We start from the raw sequence: 9,125 nt of genomic DNA on the forward strand, positions 1-9,125 counted from the left end.
AGCCCAACAGAAATGATGCTCTTTCCTTACAGAGCTTCAATAATGAAATTAGGACTTCTAACACAGAGCTATAAAGAGTGACAAATCTCTTCTGCAATTCTTAATTTGTGTTAACCCCTTGACTCCAGCGGGTCTGAAGCTCTGACATTAAGTGCTAATGCATTTAGCATTAAACATACACACTAAATGCATTAGAATTATGCCATGCTAATGGAAGCATTTATGGTTTGTCAGATAGGTCGAGTATTTACTTCACTTGGATGTTTTCTACAAGTAAGGCAGTGTTTCTGCATACAAGCCTTGTCAGAAACACACTGATCTTTATATGGGGAAATTGCAGTGCACTATCCTGGATCTCATTGTTCTTATTCTCCCATCTTATCAGCTGAAGGCTGGAGTTTGAAAGGTTACTCTAATTAACAAAGCTTGTGATCTGTATGTTTGTTTGTCACACCTCTGAAGAAGTACCCTTTGGTTTGTAGAACAAGGAGCTAAGTGAATGCTATGTACAACCTATTCTGAGCAAAGTATGACAGAAGAGGTAAGTCTGCTCCTTCTGGTGCCTGAGTTCAGGGGTTTAAAAGAAGTAAGAACAGAAACGGGAGAAATGAGCGTCGCAGAGCATTCGCACTGTAAAATATTATCCCCCATAATATATGATGAAGTGCTCAGTCAAACAGAGACATGCTATACTTTTTAATAGCCAGTGATACAAAAGGAAGTGTATTGCAGCATGCAACACACATAAACCCCAGAACTCTTATTGCCCTGTGGGTGAGGAGGTGATCTCACCCTGTCTGACCACCGCAGCTCCCATTCTCTCCACTGTTTATATATTGGCATTCCTATGCAAAACCATAATGCTGTATCTCCTTTTAATGCCTTGCAATTAGCCATCTAAGTCGTTAGGAATCAAGCATAAATCATCCTAGTAGCCACAAAACACATTCATTTTTTTCCTCTGGATTTCAAATTATACGGGCAATAGAGATTTCATTCCAGAAAGGATTTGACACCTGATTTAGAGTTGCCATGCAGACAGATTAGGCAAATATCTATGGGAGCAACGTACGTGGCACAGCAAACACTCTGCAGTGACATATTATCAGGTTTGCCCAGGGCAGCAGAAGCTGAGAGCTGACAATGGATGGCATCTGGATGTTCAGAACAAACCCCCAAATATTGCTTGTTATTCACAGCTGACAAAGCATCACTAAGACATGCTGCTTTTGATTTCTACCTGTCAGGCTATATTCTGACCTCTGTGATTCACCCACCTGGAAAACTCCAAGAGACAATTTTATGATGGGAGAAATAAGCCTGCAACTGTATTTTTGCAAATGGGAGAGCACATGGACTGGTCTGTGTTGTTTCCCACTGACACCTTTCCCCATAAGCTGTCTATTGGCAGTGCCTGGATTACACCTAACTCCTCACTTTCTTCTCTGAAATGCTCTGTTTATGGTGAAACATGGCTGGATTCAAAAGCTCAATAATTCAGCATTAAAGGACAGTGACAAACTTAAAGAGAAAAGCACAGGCAGAGCTGGATCTGTTCAGCCCTGCTCAATCCCTCTTCTTCCCCAGCTCTCCTTGCCCCATAGTAGTGCTGTGACATCCAAGGGAAGCCACAGGGAGCCACCTCAATGGCAAACACAATGTGAACAAACACACTGACAGCTCCTGGGAGCAGAAAACACCAAGTGAGCACCGCAATATCTGATGGAAAGGCTTTGCCTCACCCCACAAACCAGAGCTGAAAATGGGAGAAACCCTCTCCCTTCTTCAGACTAGCCAGAGCATTAGGAAGGACAAGATGTCTCTCTTCCTTACCCTGTGTGGCAGAAAACTTTCTGTGGTGTGAAATCACCCTGTTTGTAGGCTTCATCCCTGGCCCTGCCATCATATCATGCAGATGCTCACTGGGGAAGAGAGCATCCTGCATGCAGGGCTTGGCACGATGGGGTTCTGCTCTTGCTGGGCTCTTCAGAACAACCATAAACATGATCAGGAATAATAATCCCCACTTAAGTTACTGCAGGTATTTTTAGGCTAATGCCAAGCTTAAAAGCATAATTCATTCACAACAATGAATAGAGCCAGCAGAGCATCAGTAATAATCCTCTCACATTACAGAAGGCATACTGAGACCTTAGAATAGCGTGGTGACGATAACTCCTCCTTATTACCAACTGTGAGCAGCAATCTGTGTGAGATATCTTTTTCAACATCAAAAAGCACATAGATCAGTGTGCAGGCAGGGGCAAAAGATGGAGATGGATGTCTTACAGAACTGAATTTTAAGGTAGGACAGTTGACATACGCAAAGAAAACCAGCCTTTCGAAACTGTTGAAAGGAGGAAGGGAGGAAGGAAATCACCTGCTAGTTTCATACAATGAAAAAGAATAACTCAGCAAACTTCTTTAGTCAGCATATTGTCAAGTAACCTGAATATAAAAGTAGCTCTGACTGCTCATATTTTAGCAATAATCTGCCTTTGCACTCCCTGATCACTATTCAGCCTGTTGTTCCTACACCTGTTCAGTTTCCTCCAGGAGTTTCCATTGACTTCCTATCCAGCAGCTCCTCTATTATCCAATTTCATGTCCTTGGTTCATTTCTGCAAGTCAACTGCATTAGTATTGCATGTGCAAGAAAAGGAGGCTGTATATTTAAAGAACCCACTGTGATCCACTTGGCCCTGTTATGCCATACCCACACCACACAGCCCTCCTGTTCCCCCCTTGTTCACCTCCCCAGGCACAGCACAACTTTGCTGCTGCTTGCCTCAAAGTGACCAAATGATTCCCATGTGCAGGAACAGTATCAACACCATTCAAACAGTGCAGCTGGAGAGCACTCATCCTTTCTCGCAGCCACAGGTGCTTTCTACCTGCTCTCTTTTTAAATGCCACATTTCAGTGGTTCATATTTTTCATGTTAGACTCTTCGCCCAGCCAGAAACCCCAGGAATGTATAAATTAATGGCTAAATGCAACCTCATGTACGAGGGTTTCTGTAATGGCACAGGATGGTGAGATAAATTATATCCGATGCTGAGGTCTGGGGGGTGGGATGTGTGCTGATAAAGCACTGGGTGTCCACGGGGAACACCTTGTACCCCAAGTAGCCCATAGAGTATAAGTCCATGATGCAAAAAGAGAAAAATAAAATAAAATAAATTGTCCTCTCTGTGTGTAATGCCTAGAGAATTACACACTGCTATTCAACACCTAAATTAGCAGTTCCCACTCTTTAAAATGAGCTCCATTTGTATTGATTTCCCTTCCTCCCCATGCCCCTTGGAGGCAAAAGGAGAACAGAGGCAGGAGGCCATTAGAAACTGCAGAGCTCTGAGGCTGCTGGGAGGGAAGGGACCAGAGAGTTAGTGGGTCACAGGTCTGGTCATCAGCCTGGCAAATGAGGGAGCAGCTCCAGCAGCACTCAGTCATGCAGCTGGAAAAGCCCTGCAGCACTGAGAAATTCTGCAGACACTGTGGGGGAAAGGCAGGAGGGAGCTCCAGCTGTAGCACATGCTCTGCTTCTGTCCCAGGGGAAGAAGGGAGCCTCTGTCCTACCTTTACTCTCTCAAGTCCCACAAGCAATGCACATTCCAGTGATTGAGAATACCTGCTTTATAGCAATTCTGGGGAAGAAACATTTCTGCTACTAATAAAAGAAAAAATAACACACAAACAGTCGTGCTGCTCAGTATAAGAGGGCATAGCAGTTGCTTATGGCAGGTAACACATGCTTCCAGAATGACTGCACAACTACTGGTAATTAATTTGTAGCATTTCCTTAGGCCACCATTACTGCATCAGTAATTTTCATGTTGGCATCGAACTACTGAATCTGGGATTTCTGCTAATGGTATCTTTTTGGATATGAAACATAAACGTGTAGCACCCTGTACAGAAAAGCAGCAACTGTAGGCAGCACAGCTGGCACTGTCGCAGAATCGAGCACCTTTTTGTGAGTAATGAATAGCTTTTGAAAAATGTCATGTAAGCAAGTAACTGATTAAACTTCATGACAAAAAGGAGCACGGGCTGCTTTGGCTAATCACTGTTCTCTGTCTGTTCAAACCCAACTCCCTCTTTGGGCCAGTGAAGACGTATCCGAATGCATACTTGAAATTAAGGTGATCTAGTGCATAGCAGTAATTGCTTCCCCTCTCTTTCATCAAGCAGCTATGGATTGACTCGTTAATTCAAAAAGTAGTGCATTGAGCAGTCTTCTCTCTGCAAGGTTGATTTCAGAAAGCTCGGAAATAGAACGTTTGCTATCAAATCTTAAAGACTGTGTTAAGTAAACAAGAAGCTGTGCAGGTGCTCCACGACTTTTTGTTTCAACTTCCCGAGGGCTGTGGGCTGGATGTGATTAAGTCAATTCAACTATGCAGACATTCCTGGCTGCTTTTTCCTCCAAGAACAAGAGATATGTGTCTGGGAGAGAAAATTTACAAACCCATGTGGATTCACATGAGCACAATAAAAAGCAAATGCAGAAATGACAACAGATTTGGATGCTATCAGAATTTAATCCTGGATTCTGTGTGTCTGCATTCCTCCATGAATACTTTTCAAACTTCAGTTGTGATTTTACACAGCTAATGATTTTTGCACACCTAAGCAATGGCACAGGCAGAAAGTCACTTAGATGCCTCTACGTTAGAAGTTTCTGCAGAGGTGTCTCGTAGATTAAGGCCTAAGAAACTCCAAAGCCTCCCAGAAAATCTATTCAGTGCTTCACTAATATTACATTTTAAAAGTGTACTTTATACCAAACTTGCTCTTCACTGCTGAAATCTAGGCTCAGCACCACTCACCGTGTCCTTTCCACCAGAAACACAGAAGAGACGATTGTATGCCTCTCTGCAATAAAGGTTTATCATGACCATCTTTATAACCACAGCTTTAGGGTGCATGGCTACTTCCAGTGAGCTTCACTACAGGACATCGCAGCCTGGTGTTAGGAACCAGTGAGACCTGTGAGGCTTTCCAACCTGCCTCAAACACGCCAGGCTTTAGCAATGTGACCAAGAGATTTTGGAGTTCTCTTCAGAAGAGAAATCAAACCAGGTGCTGCTGTCCAGTGGGGACACCAAGAACTTTGTATTCACTTCTTTTGAGTTAAGAGGAAGATTCAAGCATAACTGAGTGCCACATCTCACATGTTAAGACATGAAAGGTTTAGAACTATACGTATTTTCAACAGGGCTTTTTTTCATAAAGATTTACTTATTTAAACACAGAATCACAGAATGGTTTGGGTTGGAAGGGACCTTTAAGATCATGTAGTTCCAACCCTCTGCTGTAGGCAGGGACACCTCTTCATAGACCAGGTTGCTCACAGCCCCATCCAGCCTGGCCTCGAACACCTCCTGGGAGGGAGATTTCACAGCATCTCTGGACAACCTGTTCCAGTGTCTCACCACCCTCACTGTAAAGAATTCCTTCCTAATATCCAGTCTAAATCTACCTTCTTCCAGTTTAAAGCCATTTTCCCTCATCCTGTCTCTACACAGCCTTATAAAAAGTCCATCCACAGCTTTCCTGCAGGTCCCCTTCAGGTATATAGAATAAGACTAAAATAAAGATAGAAATAAAATTTTGATAGAAATTAATCAAAGACAGTAATAGTTTAATGGTGCTTAATTAACCAGCAATTTGAACCCATGAGATGTTGAGAGTAGGGCAAGGCACTTAGATCAGCTAGAGGTTGAATGTCAGTTTCATATACAAATATGTGAGGTAGAACAGTATTGTATCAGTGACCAAATAGTATTTGTATGTTAGTATGCTAGAAGCAATGTCATCTCTGTAGAATTAAACTGTTAAATGAGGCTGAACAGACCAGTATCAAAATGTGGCCCGGAGATGAAAACTGCCCTTTGGCTGAGGGAAACATCTCAACACCTTATCTGCACCTAAGTGAATTTCAAGCCCTGGTTGGTAACTGCATACACTGAGACAGAACTTAATTTCCCAGCCCCCTTTTCATATATCTTGATTGTCTTCCCCATTTGTCTCTGGAAATTTCTGAATTCATCTTTTCAGCTTTATGAATCTGACCTCAGAGGGCAAGAAGATGAGACCTTGATGATCTAAGTTAACCCTTTCGATATTGCAGCTGCTGCTAGAAAGTAGAGCAGATCTTATCTCCAGAGTTGCTGCTTATTTTGTAATAGTTGTCTGGATTTTTCTTTCTTTTTTTTTTTTTAAATTAGACAGAGAAAAGAGACTTCTATTAGAATCCAATTAAAAAATCGTTTGTAGATTCAGTGCAAACAGGGAAATGACAGGGAAATTGTTAAGCACATAGTGCTGGCCACACAAATTGGAACCCTCTTACAATTTCTCCATGAATATTTAAAAGTGAACATTTTCTCTGCACCTTCTCCCTGAAACATGTCCTGAGGGTTTTTAAGTGATTAAGAAACCAATGCCAGCTTTCTTCCCAAATAGGCAAGATCACTTACCTCAAAATTTAGCAAGTATAAAATCATCATCTACATCATTTAAGTGCATATTTCTATTTCTCTAGTTTTACACCTTACTTTTTCTCTGCTAATCTCTCAGTCTTACAGAGTAAAAGCAATCAGACAACAAAAAACCTTGTTCTAAGCCCTTTCCTTTGTCTCGTGCATCCATTCTCCCCAGCATGGTTTAGCATTCTACTAAAAATTCTAATATACTTTCATCTTTCCATTTCTAAATCTGATCCCAACTGGAAACAAAAGTAATTTTACAAATAATAGGAAAGCCTGAGGTTGGGTGTGGAAAAGCTGAAATGGGCAAGGGGAAGATGTGATCTTCCTGTGATGCAAATAATGTTCTGCATTAAATGCGTAACCAAAAATAGAGCTCCCTGAGGTATATTTCCTACTTCAGACAAGAAGAAACATCTTCAGCATATAAACACAGAGCATAGATTGAAATATTTGTCTGTGTGAAAATAACCAAGGATATAATTAGCATGATTCTTGGGCTAAATTGCATTTTTTTTTCCAAATAGTTCGACTTTCTGCTGTTTGCACTGAAAATAATGGCTTACTGGGGCATTTGCACAAAGGTAGCACTGTGTACAGTCAACCAGAAAATGTAACTGGAAGAAACGTTAAACCTTTCAAACGCCCTAAGTGTACAGATGTAAGAAGGTCGTGGTAAATGCTGAAAATCAAGGCCAATTCTCCTCCCACACAGTTTGCATCTAATAATGCAAGATGTCCAGAATGAGCACAGGAGTTGGGTATTCACAAAGGGAGCGATGCCCACTAAACCTTAGCTCATTGTTTTAGCCCTTTGCTAGAGCTCCTGGCCTTTTAAAGTAAAAAAATCAAGTCTTTAATTTCATTAACTTCCAATAGAGATTCTTCTTTGAGTCATTGAGGGAAGGAGGAGGTTTAATAAATAAACAGAGTTTGATCTCACTAGGGCCCAGTGCTCCTGCAGTCAGTGAATACAGATGAGCCACGTGAAGCTGTGCGACTTGCTGGGCTGAAGCACTAAGAAAAGCAAGCTGGTGTGCTGGCATGACTGCTTTGTTGGAGTCTGGAGGTGGGTGGCTTTCACGGGGTTATGTAGAGGTGTAAAATTTTCCTGATTGACACAGCAATCTTATAGGGAACTATACGCACATGCAACCCTTCCATTTTGCACAAGTTTTTTACACCTTATATGTTTTTACAGCTTTTTTTTTTAAACTAAAGTTGATGACTGTACAGAGCAGTGAGGCTGCATTACTGTTTCATATATTTGTATTAGACAGATGCAGTGTTCATCCTGTCAGAGCAGATTGTGAATTCTGCGTGATGGTAGAATGGAGGCTTTTATCTTAACCATGTTACTGCTAAAAATCGGTGTCTTTCTGAGACAAGAGAGAGATAATGAAGGACATAAATATTATTAAAACTATGTTTTAAAAGAACACTGCAATGTGGGTAGTGGTATTTAAATGAAAATGGTTGCTGCTAGATAAGCATATAGAGGAGGCTTGTATCAGTTTTGCTGTAACAGAGGTGGCTACTGCAGAGCTGATGGAATTTGCACCATTACAGCTGCCTGGTGTGGGTCACTGTCAGAGAGAGGGCTCTGTCTGAGAATGAGCCCTAAGCTGAGCAAGCACCAACAGTTCCCATGCCTCAGCACTCAGACTGCAGGCTTCTTTTACTAAAAAAATAAATTAAAAAATCTCTTCACACTTACTTGTTTTTTTTTCGATGCTTTTTCTCTACTCAGAATACATGTCCCATCCTCTGCCTCACATCGAATGATATCCTGTCAGCTCACCATCAAAATAAAGTAGGAATGAGAATGAGTAAATTCAGTTAACATGTAGTCAGCCCACTCATTATCAAGGTGCCTGGATTTTGACACTGCGTTGGTTTAATTCAGCTACAGGTTAGATGCATGGACTTATCCATGTGTCTTTAATTTAGATGTAGCCAGCATCCTTTGCTGAAAGAAACTCTTTTTGCAACATGTCAGCAGGAGACAATGTATTCAGCTCTGTAATTATGTACTTTGGTACAATCACATAGCATTATATACAAAATCACCACACTGTTGGAAAAAAAAAAAAAAGACCTGAAATGCTAATTAGTTCACAAATTAACATTGATTTGATTTGATGTTGAATAAGGGTTTGCAGCTTATACTTACAAGGGAACTTCACTTTCAGGCATGATCCGACACTTGTGTTTTAAATAACGCTGTGCAGCCTCTACCAGGTGCACAGGGCTTCATTATCTATGTATAAAGAGGTATGGCTTACTCAGAATAAAATCAAGCACAGAGATTCCAGCACAATGTCATCCAGCAATACAATACCCTTTGGGACCGAGCTACTGAGTAGAAGCATTGTAACAATCATCCATCTCTGTGCTGCATCATGTTGGGGAAAAGGGAGCAGATCGCATTTCCAGCATCGTGCCCTTTTCTGTCGCTGATGTCAGCACTGACAGGTGAAAATCAAAATAGTAATGCATATTCTAATACCATTTTGAACTCCTAAGGCATCTGCATGGAAATAACTCAGCTTTCAAAGAGCTCTGGTGGTTTCAGTCCCAAATCAGTCCCATGAAAGCAGGGAAATAGCACCCTCCCCATTCTGTCCTAGT

This window comes from Meleagris gallopavo, chromosome 10, assembly GCF_000146605.3.
Source record: "Meleagris gallopavo isolate NT-WF06-2002-E0010 breed Aviagen turkey brand Nicholas breeding stock chromosome 10, Turkey_5.1, whole genome shotgun sequence".
Taxonomy (NCBI): Eukaryota; Metazoa; Chordata; class Aves; order Galliformes; family Phasianidae; genus Meleagris; species Meleagris gallopavo.